General features: G+C 47.3%; 1 protein-coding gene across 6 annotated transcripts in view; it reads right to left on the bottom strand.

Annotated features, from left to right (window-relative positions):
* Window positions 1-17,888, bottom strand: part of ZNF532 (zinc finger protein 532) — a 95,645-nt gene that overhangs the window by 55,505 nt on the left and 22,252 nt on the right. Inside the window, exon 1 of one of the 6 annotated variants that reach the window (XM_053912627.2) lies at window positions 4,644-4,727. The exons of the other annotated variants lie outside the window; for them this stretch is intronic. The gene's annotated coding sequence lies outside the window, so the exon portion shown is untranslated. Of the gene's footprint in view, window positions 1-4,643; window positions 4,728-17,888 lie in introns of those variants that run through there. 6 annotated transcript variants of the gene reach the window in all.

The following is a 17,888-nucleotide window of genomic DNA, read 5'->3' as shown; positions in this document are numbered from 1 at the left end:
TTCTCCCTCCCTCCCCCTCTCTCTAAAAAGAAAATAATAGGGCCAAGATGGAGGCGTAGGTAGACACACTGCATCTCCTCGCACAACCAAAAGAAGGACAACAACAATTTAAGAACAAAAAACAACCAGAACTGACAGAAAATCGAACCGCATGGAAGTCCAACAACCAAGGAGATAAAGAAGAAACATTCATCCAGCCCAGTGGGAGGGGCGGAGACCAGCAGCCGGGCTTACAGGACTCGTGGCAACATGGCTGCACCCTGAGACGTGGCAGGTTGTGCGATGAACGGGGCAGATAGTCCAGCCGCTAGAGGAGCCCGAGGCCCCACATTCGCGCATAGGTAAACCGGGAGGAACGGCGGGGGAGCAAAACAGACTGTGCAACCCAGGGCTCCAGCTTGGGGAAATAAAGCCTCAAACCTCTGATTGAAAACACCTGTGGGGGTTGAGGCGGCAGCAGGAGAAACCCCCAGCTTCACAGGAGAGTTCGTTGGAGAGACCCACGGGGGCCTAGAGCGTACACAAGCCCACGCACTTGGTAATCAGCACCAGACGGGCCCAATTTGATTGTGGGTAGTGGAGAGAGTGACTAATACTGGCAGAGAGTGGAGGAGGAGCCATTGCTCCCTCTCAGCGCCTCCCCCACGTACAGCATCACAGCACAGCGACCAGTGTTACCCGACCCAGGTGAACACCTAAGGCTCCACCCCTTTAAGTAACAGACGCACCAAGACAAAAAAAAATGGCCCAAATGAAGGAACAGATCAAAGCTCCAGAAATAATACAGCTAAGCAACGAACAGAAGCCAACCTATCAAATGCACAGTTCAAAACACTGGTATTCAGGATGCTCACAGAATTGGTTGAATTTGGTCGCAAATTAGATGAAAAAATGAAGGCTATGCTAAGAGAAACAAAGGAAAATGTACAGGGAACCAATAGTGATGGGAAGGAAACTGGGACTCAAATCAATGGTGTGGACCAGAAGGAAGAAAGAATCATCCAACCAGAAAAGAATGAAGAAACAAGAATTCAAAAAAATGAGGAGAGGCTTAGGAACCTCTAGGACATCTTGAAACGTTCCAACATCCAAATTATAGGGGTGGCAGAAGGAGAAGAGGAAGAACAAAAAATTGAACACTTATTTGAACAAACAATGAAGGAGAACTTCCACAATCTGGCAAAGGAAATAGACTTCCAGGAAGTCCAGGAAGCTCAGAGAGTCCCAAAGAAGCTGGACCCAAGGAGGAACACACCAAGACACATCATAATTCCATTACCCAAGATGAAACAGAAGGAGAGAATCTTAGAAGCAGCAAGAGAAAAGGAGACAGTTACCTACAAAGGAATTCCCATAAGACTGTCAGCTGATTTCTCCAAAGAGACCTTACAGGCAAGAAGGGGCTGGCAAGAAGTATTCCAAGTCATGAAAGGCAAGGACCTCCATCCAAGATTACTGTATCCAGCAAAGCTATCATTTAGAATGGAAGGGCAGATAAAGTGCTTCTCAGATAAGGTCAAGTTAAAGGAGTTCATCATCACCAGGCCCTTATTATATGAAATGTTAAAGGGATTTATCTAAGAAAAAGAAGATAAAAAATATGAACAGTAAAAATGACAGCAAACTCACAGTTACTAACAACCACACCCAAAACAAAAACAAAAGCAAACTAAGCAAACAACTAGAACAGAAACAGAACCACATAAATAGAGACCACATGGAGGGTTATCAGCGGGGGAGTGGGGGGGGGGAGGGGGGGAAGGTACAGAGAATAAGTAGCATAAATGGTAGGTAGAAAATAAACAGGGGAGGGTAAGAATAGTGTAAGTTCTTTGGCTTCTACATTTCCTATGAGTATGACCCATAGACATGAACTATAGGGGGGGGAATGTGGGAGAGAAGGGGTGGGCGGGGTGGAGTGGAGAGAAGGGGGGAAATGGGACAACTGTAATAGCATAATCAATAAATATATTTAAAAATAATAATTCAACAGATTAATGGATCTCATTTATGATCCTTATTGTCTCTCCTTCAAATATAAAATGTTATGACATGTTAATTTATGCAGTGTTTTCCATTTTTGTTCCTCATAGAAAATGATTCCTGCATCCCCCCCCCCCCCATTTTTAAATGTCTTCCTGGGATGGGCTTCTCTTGGCCCTGGACATTTAAATTCTTGTTTTTCCCGTTGCACTAGTATGCAGGCCTTCGAGCTTCCCCCACCACCAATCTTCTCCATCTCTGGTAGTCTCAGGCCCCCTATCATCACATCTCTTCAACTGCAAAAGGAAAGGAAAGGAATGGAATGGGGAGGGCAGGAGTCACATCTCCTTTCCCAAGCTGACCTTTTGCTTCTACTCCGCTTCAATCCAAACTGTTCCTAAGGGCAGCCACTCTGTCACCACAACGGCCTCCAAATACCAAGCAGGGCCAGTGACAGAGGTCTGCTGGAAATACATCAGTTCTGAGGGGTGTTGTTCGTGTGTTTTAAATCGGAATAGAAGGTGTCAGCCCCTGGAGAAGGTGTTAAGAACCTCTGCCTCAGCCTTGCCTCTGGCAAAGTGGGGGAGAGATGAGGAGACTGGGCCCCCACACTGACAGACACTTATGTTTCAGAACAATAGGTAATAACACAAGCGCATACCTACACATACATGAATGTCTAAGGGTGGACGGCTTTGAGGAAAAATTAGCAACAGTAAATGGAACCACAGAAGGAGTCTAAGAATCACGTCTTTGGAAGGCCCTACGCAAGTGACAAAAACCAAAGAAAGAGCTCATTTTATCCTCTGTCCTCCACACAAATCAGACCTGGTGTGACGGTGGACAATAAGTGAGCACCTTGTAGGTCTCACATTTCCTCTCCAGGTCCAGGGAGGAACTGTGCCCCACTGTGTCACCTTCCGGCACTGGTGGGCGGGGGCCCTGATCACACTGCCCAGGAGCGCAGAACATCTTCCAGACGGCACACACGGGGTAACGCGCGGTGTGCGAACAGTTCGCACACGGGTGAAAGGAACAGAAGGCACATGTTGTTAATTCCGTATGCGTTAACAAGAAGTCAGTAAACACAACTGCTAGGATCCAGAACAGATAGGGACTCGTTTCACTAAATTCTGATGGCAGGATCTACCCGTACACAGGTTCTCTGGCCAAAGTAGTGTGTTTTCTGCTTCGGTGAATACCTAATATTCCTGATGTGAATGTAACCTATGTGGAAGTTCAAGCTGGTCCTGGAAATACCAACTCCGAGTCCCGTAGTCAGGGTATAACCTTGCGAAACACAAGCAGCCCCAGCCCTTCCCTGTGGTTATTCTTCACCCTTCCCGCAAGGCCTCCCTGCCCTCCTCCACCCAGCACTCCCTAGGGACCCTGGGGACCCAGCCACCACGTGAGTAAATGGTCCCTACACACCTCAGCCTCTTCAGCTCAACCTGCAACTCCTGGCTTACTTCTCACCCACCCCTGCTCCAGCTCCAAGCACTCATAGGTCAAACAAAAGCTCAGCCACACAGACAGCCCTTGCCTTTCCTCCATGGGTTGTGCAGCTGCCAAGAGAAGGCTGTGCAAATCCCTGCTCTGTATTCCCTGGGGGGTCCTCAGTGTCACTTAAGCTCCACAATCCTCTTTCCCTTCACATTAACTCCCACCCTGCCAGAAGACAGAGGCCATTTCTAATTTCCTCCCCTTACCTACTCCACCACGCCTGGGCCTTTTTCTTTCTGCGGTCAGCCTCCAAGATAACAGGCGATAACAGGCCTCAGGCAAGCCCGCTCCCCACGCCCTTCCTTCCTAGAGATCTTGCCCAGTCCTGCAGTTGGCTGGCCAAACCGATCCCAGCCAAGCCGGTCCTGCTCCGTCAGCTTGTTGCCCTTCTCCTGTGCTTTCGGTCACTCCCATCCCCTCTGCCTACTGGCGTGAAGAGAACTCCCCCAACCTTCCCCTGGTGGCTCTACCTTGGTGCTGTCACACCAACATGCTGCCCTTAGTCAACTGGGACAAACCCTGTACATCCCAGCTCCTCCCCAGCCCCCTGGCAATCCACCCTCCAACCCAGGCTGGAAGAAGGAATTTGGGGGAGTGATGGAACTGTTCTTACCACAGGTGTGGGGTGGACACACACTTCTTTGCATTTGTCTAAACCCGAGAGAATTTTACTGCATGGAAATGGGGGAAGAAAAAGAAAAAAGGCAACCAGAAACAGGGGATGGCCCACAATGAAAGACCAACTGCACCAAAGAACCTAAACGTATCACCAGCGAGTAACATAGCCATGCCGATGAGAGACGGGGAGAGAAGAGCGGACCAGGGCAACTTCGGAAACAGCGCCGTGACTGTACACGGTGAGACCACGGGAACAAATAAAGGTTGTGACCCACTTAGCGGCAGTGTGCCCACGACAGCTTTTTAGTTTCGCTAAATGTGTTACCATCGCATCAGGTGGTTAGAGAAAACTGCGTAAAGGGAACATGCAAACTCTTGTTTTATTTGTCGCAACTTTCCTGTGAGTTAAAATGACTTCAAAATAAAGACTTAAATGCTATTTAATAGTGTAAAGCTACTAAATGAAATAAAGCAAGTGCCTCAGGACACTCCCCAAAGGGTCCATTCCCAACCTTTGTCCCCTGAGCCTGTGCTGTTACCTGTAGCCTTTCTCTGCGCCTGTGACCTTTTCAGCCAAGTTTCCTTTTCCAGAAGTCCTTCCTCTGGTGCCTGCTGCCACACTGCTGTGAGCTGACTTCTCCCTGGCTCACTGGATCGTCCCCCTCTCCCGGGTGGGTCCCCCCGTTCACACTGTCCTCTACCTCCATGCCGAGGCGACTCAGCAACTCCAACGGTTACACAACCATCAGCATTCACGGAATTCACGTATTTCTGCAGTCAGCCCTCATTCTCCCTGAAGAGCCCCCTTCCCAACTGCAGGCTGTACTTCCCAAGTGACTCTCTCAACCGTCTGTCCAACCCACACTAAAGCCCTCCCTCTCCCTCCCAACCTGTTCTTCCTCCAGGTCCTGGCTGTGTGACTCAGTGACACTCAACCTCCTCTAGAAAAATATTAAAAACCCTCAGGCAGCACTTCACATGCTGCAAAACAGAGACACTAACTAGTTCTGTAGGTCGCACTAGCCTTTCCACCAACACAGGACGGAAGTACACAGAGGAGATGCTGAGCTTTTCTACGATGAGCGGATTGCTTTCAGGCAGATAAGTCTCTGGAAAGAGGGAAGCAACAGTTCCCAAATTTGACCTAACCATGGGTCATTTTGTTCTGATCCATGAACACAAATGCCAAAATGATTGCCTCAAAGGCTATACTAATTTCTGTTGCCATCTTTATACAGTAAGTTACTTTAAGCGAATAATGCTCCCCCCAACATCCATGGCGGCAAAATGGTGACATTATATACAAATTTCTGCACTATTGAGCGTTACAAAGTTTAAACTGTTCCCCATATGACTTGCTTACAAGGCATCAAAGAAATATTGGTGCAGTGGCCACTTCCAGCCAAGACAAAGGTGGAGGTAGACTTTGCTTCCTTGCACAACCAAAAGGACAACCACCAAGTTAATAAAAAGCAACCAGAACTGCCAGGAAATCAAACTGTATAGAAATCAGACAACCAAGGAGTCAAAGAAGAAACATTCATCCAGACTGGTAGGAGGGGCAGAGGTGGGCACCTGGGATGGGAGGATGTACAGCAAGGGAGTGGCTGGTGGACTGGGCGGTCCCATATTCGCCTGCAGATAAACTGGGAGGAACAACTGGGGAGCAACACAAACCACGCAACCCAGGGTTCTAGTGTGGGGAAATAAAACCTCAAAACCGCTAGCTGTAAATACCTGTGGGGGTTGTGGCAGCAGGAGAAACTCCCAGCCTCACAGGACAGTCTATTAGAGGGACCCACGGGGTCCTAGGACCTACACAAACCCACCCACCCAGGAATCAGCACCAAAGGGACCAATTCGCTTGTGGGTAGTGGGGAAAGTGACTGAAAGCAGGGCAAGAGCTGAGCAAGCGGCACTGTTCCCTCTCTGACCCACACCCCACGTACAGTGCCACAATGCTGCCATGTGGGTTGCCCCACCCTGGCAAATATCTAAGGCTCTGTCCCTTACAACGTAACAGCTACACTGAGACAAGGAAATGTGGCCCAAATGAAAAAACAGATCAAAGCTTCAGAGAAAGAACTGGGCAATGAGGAGATAGCCAATCTATTAGATGCAGAGTTCAAAATACTGGTAATCAGGATGCTCACAGAAATGGTTGAGTATGGCTACAAAATAAAGGAAGAAGGGAAGGCTATAAGTGAAATACAGGAAAATGTACAAGAAACCAACAGTGAAGGGAAGGAAACCAGGACTCAAATCAATGGTTTGGACCAGAAGGAAGAAATAAACATTCAATCGGAACAGAATGAAGAAACAAGAACTCAAAAACATGAGGTGAGGTTTCGGAACCTCTGGGACAACTTAAAATGTTCCAACATCCAAATCACAGAGGTGCCAAAAGGAGAAGAGGAAGAACAAGAAGTTGAAAGCTTATTTGAAAAAATAACGAAGAAAAACTTTCCCAAACTGGTGAAGGAAACAGACATCAAGTCCAAGAAGCTCAGAGAGCCCCAAAGAAGGTGGTCCCAAGGAGGAACATACCAAGACATATCATAATTACATTATCCAAGATTAAAGGGAAGAAGAGTATCTTAAAAGCGGCAAAAGAAAAGGACAGAGTTACCTACAAATGAGTTTCCATAAGACTATCAGCTGATTTCTCAAAAGAAACCTTACTGGCAAGAAGGGGCTGGAAAGAAGAGTATTTGAAGTCATGGAAGGCAAGGACCTACATCCAAGATTACTCTATCCAGCAAAGCTATCATTTAGAATGGAGGAGCAGATAAAGTGCTCCAGATAAGGTCAAGTTAAAGGAGTTCATCATCACCAAGATCTTATTATATGAAATGTTAAAGGGACTTATCTAAGAAAAAGAAGATCAAAAACAATAAAATGACAACAAACTCACAACTATCAAAAACTGAACCTAAACAATGAAAACAAAAACACACTAAGCAAACAACTAGAACAGGAACAGAATCACAGAAATGGAGATAGCATGGAGGGTTATCAGCAGGGAGGGGAAGGAGGAGAATGGGGGAAAACATACAGGGAATAAGATGCATAAATGGTAGGTATAAAGTAGACAGGGGGAGGTTAAGAATAGTACAGGAAATGGAGAAGCCAAAGAACTTTTATGTACAACCCATGGACATGAACTAAGAGGGTGGGGGGAGGGTAACGGGTGGAGGGGGATAATGGGTAGAAAAAAAATGGGACAACTGTAACAGCATAATCAATAAAATATACTTAAAGAAAAAGAAATATCGGTGCAGTGACTGATGAGGGGGGCGATGATGAATTCCCCACTGACTTCCTTCTGCAGCTCCGTGAAATAGCTTACTGACCTACGCTCTTGTCACTTAATAATAAGCAAGAGCACACACAACTCATCCATACAGTTCCCGAAAACAAATGCATTTCTACAGACAAACCCTGGTGAGGAGAATGAGCTCCTAACGTGCCGGCCACACAGACACTGGCAATCGCTGGGAGGGCACAACAGCCCTTCCTGTACCCTTCTGGTCCAGCCCAGCATGCCCTTTGCCTTCTGGCTTCTTTGTGTTGGTAAGTTTTCCACCTAAAAGAGTGAAGGAAACAGCATACACCCAACCCCAGGTATGTGGGGTGGGGGAGGCTGATCCTGAGCTATTTAGAGGGAACCCTGTCAAAACGAAACATACCACAGAACAAGCCAGAAAGTGTAAAATATAAACACGGACTGGCCAGTGGTCAGAAAAGTTCAAGGAAGGTTCCCGCTCTTTTCATCCCACAACCAGCCAGGAGTCCTGTCTGGCTGAGCCGTTGGGACTGAGTTCTGGAGAACAGTGTGTGATCATTACCCTTCCTTGCTCCAGCGTGTGTGGATTTGGGGAAGAGCGGGAAAGGAGCCAAGTGGGCCACACAGTCGGTGGGGTGGCTGGTACTGAGGGTCCAAGGGTGGGAGGTCAGGGGTTCACATTGTCCATCACAGAACCCATGGGCTAAGGTGTGCGCCTCGGTCACAATCAGAAGCAGAGGCTGAGACACAAACAACCCACGAGGGGTCAGAACCAGAGAGGTGGATGGAGGAGCTGCTCAGACAGAGGTCCAACAGCGCCAACCTCCCCGGAGCCCATCTGGCCTCTGCCACCCCAAACGACAACAGAATTAAAAATTTACCCAGACACAGCCCTTCACAGGGTGCACCACTTCTCACAAACAGCAACTGCAGCAGCAGCAGCCTTGGCTGAGAGTCCCATCTGGAAGGACTGCGCCCCTGCGCCCTGCAGAAGGCGGAGCTCCCTCCATTCTAAGGGGGCAGCAGTTGGAGCAGGTGAGACCCAAGAGTCTGCCTCTTCCAATCCTCAGGACACTGGCAAGTAAGCCGTCCCCAAGGGAGCCCGAGAACTATATCAAACTCTTAAGCTTTGAGTCTTAGGGTTAAATTTTTTAATCAACCAATCATTAATATGCTATGAGAAGCAGAAAGGAGAACACGGTGCCGCTATCTATTTTGAGATGCAGAGTGAAGAGGAGTATATTCATGTCAGCTTACAGTTAACTCTCACTGAACAGCAAGGAAGTGGTGCTCAAGTAGCGTGTCCCATTAAAGACAAACATGAAGGGGGGTGTAAAAGGGTAACGGGGGTCAAATACAGGATTTGACTTTGGGTGGTAAGCACACCATGCAATATACAGGTGTATCACAGAGTTGTATGATGGAAACCTATGGGATTTACTTAACAATGTTACCCCGATTCATTTAACTTTTTAAAAAGACAAATATAGGGGAGATGTTACATGCTGAAGACGTGAATGCTACATCGTTCCAACTGGCCACACTGTAACAGTCGCCCGGCCCTTGGCATGTTCTGTGACCTCAGTGGCATCTGAAACTGGTTAAGATCGATGCGAGTCTCTAGTTCCCAGTCTACTTTACTTCATCTGCTTATTTTGCCTTGATGAAACCACATGCTCACAATTTAATTGGACTAAGTTTTTAACTATCTCCCTAGGATTCGTGAATCTATAAATTTCTTGAAAACTGTCATAAAAGAGACAAATCACAGACCCAAACTTTCACTGAACCAAATTCAATCTAACATGATACTCAGAGTCCTATGTAGTGTCAATACTGGGACTCAAACCACATAAAAAAGCAGCCTTCATTCCCCATCTGTGGAAGAACAACTTTGCATTGATCTAGTCTTCTAAAAGCCTGACAGCTCTAGAAACCAAATCTGGGCCATCCTGTGGAAAGAGCCGGGAAGAAAAAGAAGACAGGGAGTCACGTGAGAAGATGAACCCAGCTTCGGTCCCGCGACCCAAAGCAGCAAACGCCAGAAACCAAGGAGGCTGCCCAGCACCCAGCTCTTCGTTTCCAGCACCATCCTCCACTGCAAGGCGCCAGGGCTCCTGAGAAACGGATTCTAGGAACCGGCAGGAAGTGCACAAAGTGAGCCTGGAGCACCTTGTGGTGCCAGAATAAGAAGGGGCTCCAAATCAAACAAGCAGACAGGTCACAGGGATGCAGCCGGCGACTGAAAGAGCCCCCCGTGGCCAATGCTGACGTAACTCAGCAACAAGTAAGGCAGTACTGGATTGTAATCCAAAGTATAAAGTAAATGTCCATGAGTGCCCACTGGTGTCAGTGGCGGAAATGACTGAGTAAGTGGGGAGAGGCAGACACGTCCGTGAGGCAGAATTCCAAAGAGCTTGTGGAGATGCCCCGCTCTACGGAGGCCAAAAATAACGTCCCGCTCCTTAGTGACTTTCATCCCAAAGAGGACAGTGTAGAAAGGGGAGAGGCAAGAGTCACTTTACAGAGGAGAAGCCGACATACCCTGCCTCAGGCAGGGGACCAAGGTCATTCTCAACAGTGATGAGTTATTTGGATGGCAGGTGCCCTTGATGTGATGTTAGGACACGTTATCCCAGCCTAACCATGGGAAAAACATGAGACAAATCCCAACTAAGGGACATTCCACAAAACGCCTGACCAGGTACCCTCAAAATGGACAAGGTCAGAAAAAACCAGGGAAAGCCTGAGAAACTGCCACTGCCGAGAGAAGCTGCAGGAGACCTGCGGGCTCAAAGCGATACCCTGAGTGAGATTCTGGGGCCAACAAAGGACATTAAGAGAAAGCTGAGCAAACCTTAAAAAAGCATGAGTTCGGGGTTTTACAAACAGTAAGTAAGACAGAGATGATGAATAGCTAAGAGGACGGGGAGACTTAAAATGCAAGGAAAAGCCCTGGCTGGTGTAGCTCAGTGGGCTGGGCATCGTCCCACAGGCTGAGAGGCACCGGTTCACAGTCAGGGCGCGTGCCTGGGTTGCAGCAGACCAGGTCCCCGACTTGGGGACGTGCAGAAGACATGAAACCAACCGATCAATGTTTCTCTTGCACATCAACGTTTCTCTCCCTCTTCCTCCCTCCCTTCCCCTCTCTCTAAAAATAAATAAATATTTTAAAAAGAAAAAAAGATGCAAAGAAAAGAGCTGTCAGGAGCAGGAGATGGGAACTGCAACCCCTCTGCTTCCAAAGAAGGCTGGTGAATACCCACTACAAACAAGAAGTAATCCCTAAAATGTGTAAGTGACAACTCTGAATACGTGGAGATTAATTTTCCGTTTTATCCTCTTACCCATAAGCTGCTTCAAGGTCAGCCACTGACTAATGCAAACGACTTAGCAACTTTTAAACCAAAGTTTATTAGAAACAGAATTTCCTAAAGTTTGTGTTCTGCATGCTTTCTGAACACAAAGGGATTCAAAGGATCCTCAGCAACAACAGCCAGCCGCAGTCTGGGGCCAGAGAAGATAAATGATTATGGGGTCTCTCTTTTTGCCCAAAGGTGGGCAAGATGGCAACCGGAACACTGACACTTTAATCTATAAAACAAAAGCCCATAAAAAACAGGTCCCTCCTAAAGATTTGGCTGTACAGGTCAGGTGGAAAGAAACGAATCGCTTCCCCCTCTTGCCATCCTTCACATACCTACTAACAAGGCCAGGCTTTGCTTCCACAATAGCAATGTAACTGGGAAATATGAGCAGTGGTGAATGAGGAGCGACTGGTTTCCTGTGTGATTCCCAATCACATACTAACATCCACCTGTGTCACCAAGCCAATGTAATTAATGGCCTCCGCATAGGAAAACAGAGCAAGACATACATTTAAATTTTTTAAATTATAATAAATGCACGTATCATAAAATTTGCCATCTTGACTATATACAACCTATTTTTATAGGAAGAGCACACAAAATATCAGCAGCACAAATGCCACCTAGTATTACTAACTGAAGAGATGCAGAGGAATGAAAACCAATTCGTTGAGCTGTCCCCAAAGGTAGACTGAAAATTTCTTTTAAAAACCTCAATCACACATTACCCAATATTAGGGCTTTAGACTTCTGATGTTTTCGTGTAGGTATTCACTTGAACACCCCTGCATCATACAGCAGGCACTGGCTTCAGAGAGGTTCCGACAAAATTTTGTTTTTTCCTCAAAACAAACATTCAATTGTAACTGAAAAATTTAAGTAAAGTGAATGAACAACAAAAGGAGAGTGACACCGCTCGAGGTGATGATGGTTTGCCAGAAGGAAAAGGAGAAGGCGCCTTCCACAGTGGTGGCACTGGTTCCTAATGGCACCTCGTTCCATTTCACAATGTGTGGCCTTTGTCCTGCCGTGGCTGTGTCTCCAGGCCTCCTCAGGGATCAGCCACTGGGAGGGTCACTGGCGTTCAGACGTGGGAAGGAATGCAGTTTCCTCGTACACAGCAGTAAAGTTTCAACTCACTAAACGAAATACTTCAATGTCTCTCCGGTGGTCCCGTGACCCTTTTTCTTAATTTTGAAACTGTCCTCCCAGCCAATCATAACCAAGGACCGGCTACATTCTCCATTCTCCCAGGCTCCTCGCCTAACCCTGGCTCTGACCACACCCGGCCCTGCCCACGGTTCACAGCCGAGACTGGCAGCTCCAGACCAGGCCCCATGAAAGGCTGGCTGCGAGTGGAAGTGACCACAAGTCCCATCCAACAGTCCAAGAGAAGCTACAGAAAACCAGGAATGGACAGACTGAGACTGGAGAATAGTCAAAGCCAAAGTGGGCTATGAAGTCCTTGTCACGTAGGGGCATCTACCCACAGCCATCTAGTTCTCTGGAAAGTTGAATTTCTGCAGCGAAGGGAGGCAGCCCTAGAGCCAGGGGAGGGCAAGACCAGAGCCCTGCAGGCTGGGAGAGCAGGGGGTGAGGTGCAGAGCAAACACAGGGGTCGTGGGGGGTCCAGGAGAAATGGGGAACAGCACTCCCAGCTGCAGCCCCAAGAATGGTTACCGTTCATTCGGGACTATCGTATTTTGCCGTGTATAATGTGCACCCACATTTTTGGCCCAAACTTTCAGGCAAAAAAACCTTTCATTTCAATTTTTTATTTATATTTAGATACTTGTTCTTTGTATTATAAAGGAGTTTTAGCATTTATTTTTGAACATACGGGTATCGTTATTGCTTTCTAGAGTTACATGTTTAACACTTAAGTATAAACAAAAGAATTAAAAACATTTATACAGATACAGAATTAGTACTATCCATGTATAATGTGCATCCTTATTTTTCCCTAAAAAATGTGGGCCAAAAAAGTGTGCGTTATACTCAGCAAAATACGGTAACTTATGCCTCCACTCCCGCAGGTGTATTCATCATCACTTAGAACAGGTTCTCCTGCTTGTCTTCTCTCCCTAACTGGTTCAGCCAAAGCCCAAAAATCCATTTTCTAAAACTGCTGTAGCCATGCTCCCCAAAGAGCAGGTGTTGACAAAACGTGAAAGCAGGCAAGTCAGAGCTGTGGAGCACCTGAGAGTAACCTCTGCCGTCTCCAGGCACAAAGCCTCCACCCCCGCAATCCCCCAGACCTGGGGCCTGGACTCAGAGGTAGGCCTTCCAGCTCCCAAGTAACATACAACCACTCTTCACACTTGGAAATTGCTAGAAGCCAAGAGGCCATGACGGCCACCACTGTGGGCTTGGCAATTCCCAACTCCAAAAGATCCGAAGTTCGAGAGTCGAGCAGAGATGTTACACAAGGGAGGGGGCGGGAAGGATGAGAGAGAATGAGAGCAGAGAGGAAAATCCCCATGTGCGTCCTTAGTCCCCAGAATGCGCCAGCAGAGAACAGGCCCCATGCTTCACTATTCTACACGGGGCAAAAACTCCCCAGGAAGCATGCTGACCGAATTCATGAGCTTCTTTCCCTTCCCTCCTGAAATTCTACAAGATGATATTAAAAGTATTTTTGAAAAGATAAAAATAGGCAAACATGTAAGACTGATCTGTGGTTGCTAAGGGCTGGTGGGGGGTGGGCTGGGAGAAGTAGGGAGGGAGAACAGGGTTTCTTTCTAAGGCAATGAAAAGGCCCTAAAGTTGACAGGAGATGGTTACACCACTCTGTGAATAGACGGCAAACCGCGCATCTGCAGGGTATAAAGAGGCGAACTGTATGGTCTGTGACTTGCATCTCAATACAGCTGTTGCCACAAAATGCTATCTGCCCAAAGGACAGGGCACTGAGAAAAGAGTCAAAGCCGACGTGAGTCACTGGTCAAGTCCTGAGAAAAGGAAGAGGACAGTGGTGTGGCAGCGGGCTCAGCAATGTGGGGAAGTCGGCTGCGCCCCCAAGGTCCTGCAGGAGGCACCTCAGAGGCGGGAGGATGGGTAGCCGGGCCTGGGGGAAGGAAGTGAGCTGGGGGCAGAGGGACAGACAGGAGTCAGTACACAGAGCCCCACATGTGATCCCCTAACGCTGTGTAACCTGGGACAGCGAGGGACGGGCAGGAGGAAAAATCTCCAGGTCATCCAAGCCACGAAGGAATGGAGTTCGGAGCCCCCGCAGGGAGGTAGGAGACAGGAAGCCCGGCCTTCAGTGCTCTCTAGCCCTGAAGTCACAAGCCAAGTTTATTTCCCAGGCAGGAGAGTGGATGAGTCTCCCACGAAACAAAAGCTCCAGTGCAGAGATTCTGGATGCTGACTCGTGGGGTCCTTCAATGCAGACCACGGAGAATCACAGAGGAGACCCCCAGCAGACAGGTCTCACCTGCATGGGCAGAGCTTCCAATCAGCTTTCCACAGCCTTATCCTTCAGTAAGATCGCCAGACCTGCAGGAGAGCCTCCAACACGAACCAGACCGAAATAAACCGAAAAAAGAAAACAGAAAGACGACAGGGCAGCCTGAGTGGAAGAATATATATATAATTAGTATCCTCAGAGAAAAAAAGAATAGGAAGTTATGATGAAGAAGAACCCAAAGAACAAGAAGAAACTTACAGCAATAACATTCAAAATGGAAGTAAAAGATAAAAGCGGTAAGAAAAAAAGAAAGTCAAGGAGCCCTGGCTGGTGTGGCTCACCGTGCGGACTGAAAGGTCGCCAGTTCGATTCCCAGCCAGGGCACATGCCAGGCTTCAGGCTGGGTCCCCAGTTGGGGGTGTGTGGGAGGCAATCGTGCGATGTTCCTCTCCCTCTCTCCCTCTCCCCTCTCTCTAAAACTAAATAATTTTTTTTAAAGTCAAGGAAATCAGGGTATCTCTAGAAAAAGAGATCCAGACAATAGGACAGAAAAGGTATAAAAATTAAAAGTTCACTCCAGTTGGTCCAACATCTATCTAACAAACAGAGTTTCAGAAAGAGAAAACACTGAGAGGATATTATCAAAGAAAAAACACAGGACTATCTCCCAAGACAAGACGAGTGAAGGAGCCAAGTCTCGGACTGAAAGGGCCCTCCTGGGGCTGCCAGATAAAACACAGGCCATCCAGTTCAATCTGAATTTCAGATAAACAACGATTAATCTCTTAGTGTATGTATGTTCCATTGTTTATCTGGGCATCTTGTGTTTTTTTGTTTGCTAAATCTGGCAACCCTTTGCCTCTGACAGCCCAGCACAGCAAATGAAGAAAGTCCACACCACAGTGAAGTGACAATGCCAAAAACGCGGAGGCACAAGTGCAGGACAGGGCTCGAGAGCTTTGCCTCTGTTCCCTCGGAATCCTCACCACGGCCTGTGCCCTGGGCCTGGGATGTAGACAGCCCATTTGTCTAACGGTCCAACCGACTAAAACGCGGAGTCTCTTTTTCCTTTCCAGTCTCACGGAGAAGTTCTGTGTGTCTGTTTCATTTTGGAAACTGCCTGCATGAGTGGGAATTACGGGAAAAACAGACGGAAGAGAGATGGTGAGGGCAGATCCCAGACTCTGCCCCAGGCGCCAGAGCTCTCTGACCGCCCCCTGCACAGATGGCACAGGTTGGGGGCTGTGCTTACAGCTGCCTGGAAGTCCTCAGGAGGAAACGTTAGGTGTGGGGGAGGAGCTCAAGATCATCCTGGAGAGAGAAACCACCCACCCAGGCTCCCTGGGGACCCTGAGCTGCTCAGACTGCAGCTGGGCCCAGTCTGTCCAAGCCTAGCTCCCCACTGGGCTGGATTCCTGCTGCCCCTCAGCTCACGGGGTGGGGTCCAGGATGAGGGTGTCTTCAGACTCTGGGTCTCCAGAAGACGCCTGAGGAGGAGGCTTCCGGGCCCTGTGTGGGAACAGGGACCCGGCCATAGATACAGCTTGATTTAAACCTTTTAAATATTTAGGCATATGGTATATATGCCTTTTAAATATTTAAATGTAGCTTTTAAATATTTCATTATGCCTTTTAAATATTTAGCCATCTGGTCTCCCTCTGTACTCTTGCCCCAGCAACATTAAGGGCAGGCATGAGCCATTATTGTTATTATTATTGTTGTTTTATATATCAGGCAAAGAAAGCTTAAGTATCTTGCTCAAGGACATACGGCCAGTAAGTGGTAGAGGATGGATCAGAACCCAGACCTTCTGCCTCCACAGCCCAGGCTCATCAGCACTACCAGAATACACAGTTGGGAGGTAACAGCTCAAATTTGACAAATCCAAATCTAGTAAAGTACATTACTTAGAAATAAGAATGTCAATTAACAGAAGAACGACCCAAAGAGTTGAAATTAACTGCCTACAGGGAAGAGGACTGGAAAACAGTTTGACATCTTTAAAAATCCATGTACATATTATCACTTTGACAAAAAAATTAAAATTGTTACAAAGAGATCAGTGGCCCTGGCTGGTGTGGCTCAGTGGTGCGTAAGTAACCATCTTAATTACATCTCTATTTCCCCAATGTAGGCAACTTAAAAATCATTCTGCTTCTCAAGTTGCATTTTTCCAGAGCGGCATAAAACATGCTCGTGGCTTTTCCTCATGCGAATCTGTCACAGTAAGAAAATAGTTCACTAATTATAACCCTTGGGGTGTTGCTGCATTTAGCATGGCCCAAAACTGTTTACAGTGAAATACAGCAAATTCCATTATTTGTCAGAAAATGTTACATAACCGAAACCCAGGAAGAGTCCTTTCTGATTGCAAAATTAGGTTCCATGAATCTTCAGGAAGAACTTTAAAATGTGTTATTTCTTTTTTAGGTCTCTTCTGCCCAACCTCAATGCAGTGAGAAGACCCTTACTCAGTGAGAGTTAAAAATAAAAGAAAACGAAAGAGCGGAGAAGAAAACCTTTTGGCATTTAACTACTTTTACGTTACCTACCTGTATTAAGTATACAGCTTATAAGATTATTTAGCCCAGAAACAGCCAACTGCTGGGTCAAATTTAGCAAATCTAAGAGCACACATAATGAAATGTTACTAGTAAGTCTTCCTTAGACCAGGACCAATATCAAAGAGAAATTCTAACCCAGAGCACTTTTTCTCTCTGTTCAAACCCTGGAAGGATCAAGGGGGCGGAGAGAGAGGAAGAAAAAAGAAAAAAAGCTCACAACCTAACACTTGACCCCAGGACAGAGCGGTGGCCTCTGAAGAATCTGGTCCGGGCAGCCTTTCGTGCCCCCAGCTAACCAGGCTGCCCACTTCAAAACATCAGGATGTAGAGGCCTGGGGCCTCGGCCTCCACCTTGTTTTTCTGCTGGTTTAGCTTCCCCTGCTCTATTGCTCAGTCTACTCTATCTTCTTCCCCTTCAAAGCTTCCTGAAGACGCCTCTCTAACTGATTAATCCCAACCGTCAATGTATTGGTCTTTCCCATGGTTATGCACATCCTGTGTTGTCCTATCAGTGGGTATACAATGCCTATAAAGGAGGACTTGAGGGGGTTCATTTGGAAGGATCAAGATGTGTGCGATGGGGGAGGAATATAAAGGCATCCGCACGCAAAGGCTTACGGCTGAAAGATGTTCCAGGCCTGTGCTAAGCCCGTTTCCCCACCTGCCCACCCCAGACGCACAGACATGCCAGATAAAAACTCGGCACTTTCCACTTGTATGAGGTGCCTGGAGTAGGCAAGTTCATGGAGACTGAAAGGAGAACAGAAGTCACCAGGCGCTAGGGGAGGGGGAAGGGAGAGTTATTGTTTAAATGGTTCACAGTTTTTGTTGGGGGGTGTCCTGAGAGGTTTCGTTGAGGGTGACGTACCTAATGCCACTGAAGCACACACCTATGAATGAACAGGTGATGTGAAAACATTAGGTTGTGTATGTTTTAACGTAATGTTTTTTTTAAAAACCTGCTAAAATGAAGAGGGAAGACACGTTACCAAGAATTTTAAAATGTGGATTTCAGAAATGAATTCTAATGTCCGGGACCCTTTTGTGACATCCTTAGGGAACTGGGCTGGTAAATATTGGCAGAGTGCTGGCCACCTTTAAGAACCGGCAGTCTGGGAGTGGGGAACCTGGGTTGTTAGCGCTTATTCGTGCCTGT

The sequence above is a fragment of the Desmodus rotundus genome, chromosome 10 (genome assembly GCF_022682495.2).
Source record: "Desmodus rotundus isolate HL8 chromosome 10, HLdesRot8A.1, whole genome shotgun sequence".
NCBI classification, from domain to species: domain Eukaryota; kingdom Metazoa; phylum Chordata; class Mammalia; order Chiroptera; family Phyllostomidae; genus Desmodus; species Desmodus rotundus.
This window is presented reverse-complemented; position numbering and strand designations above follow the sequence as displayed.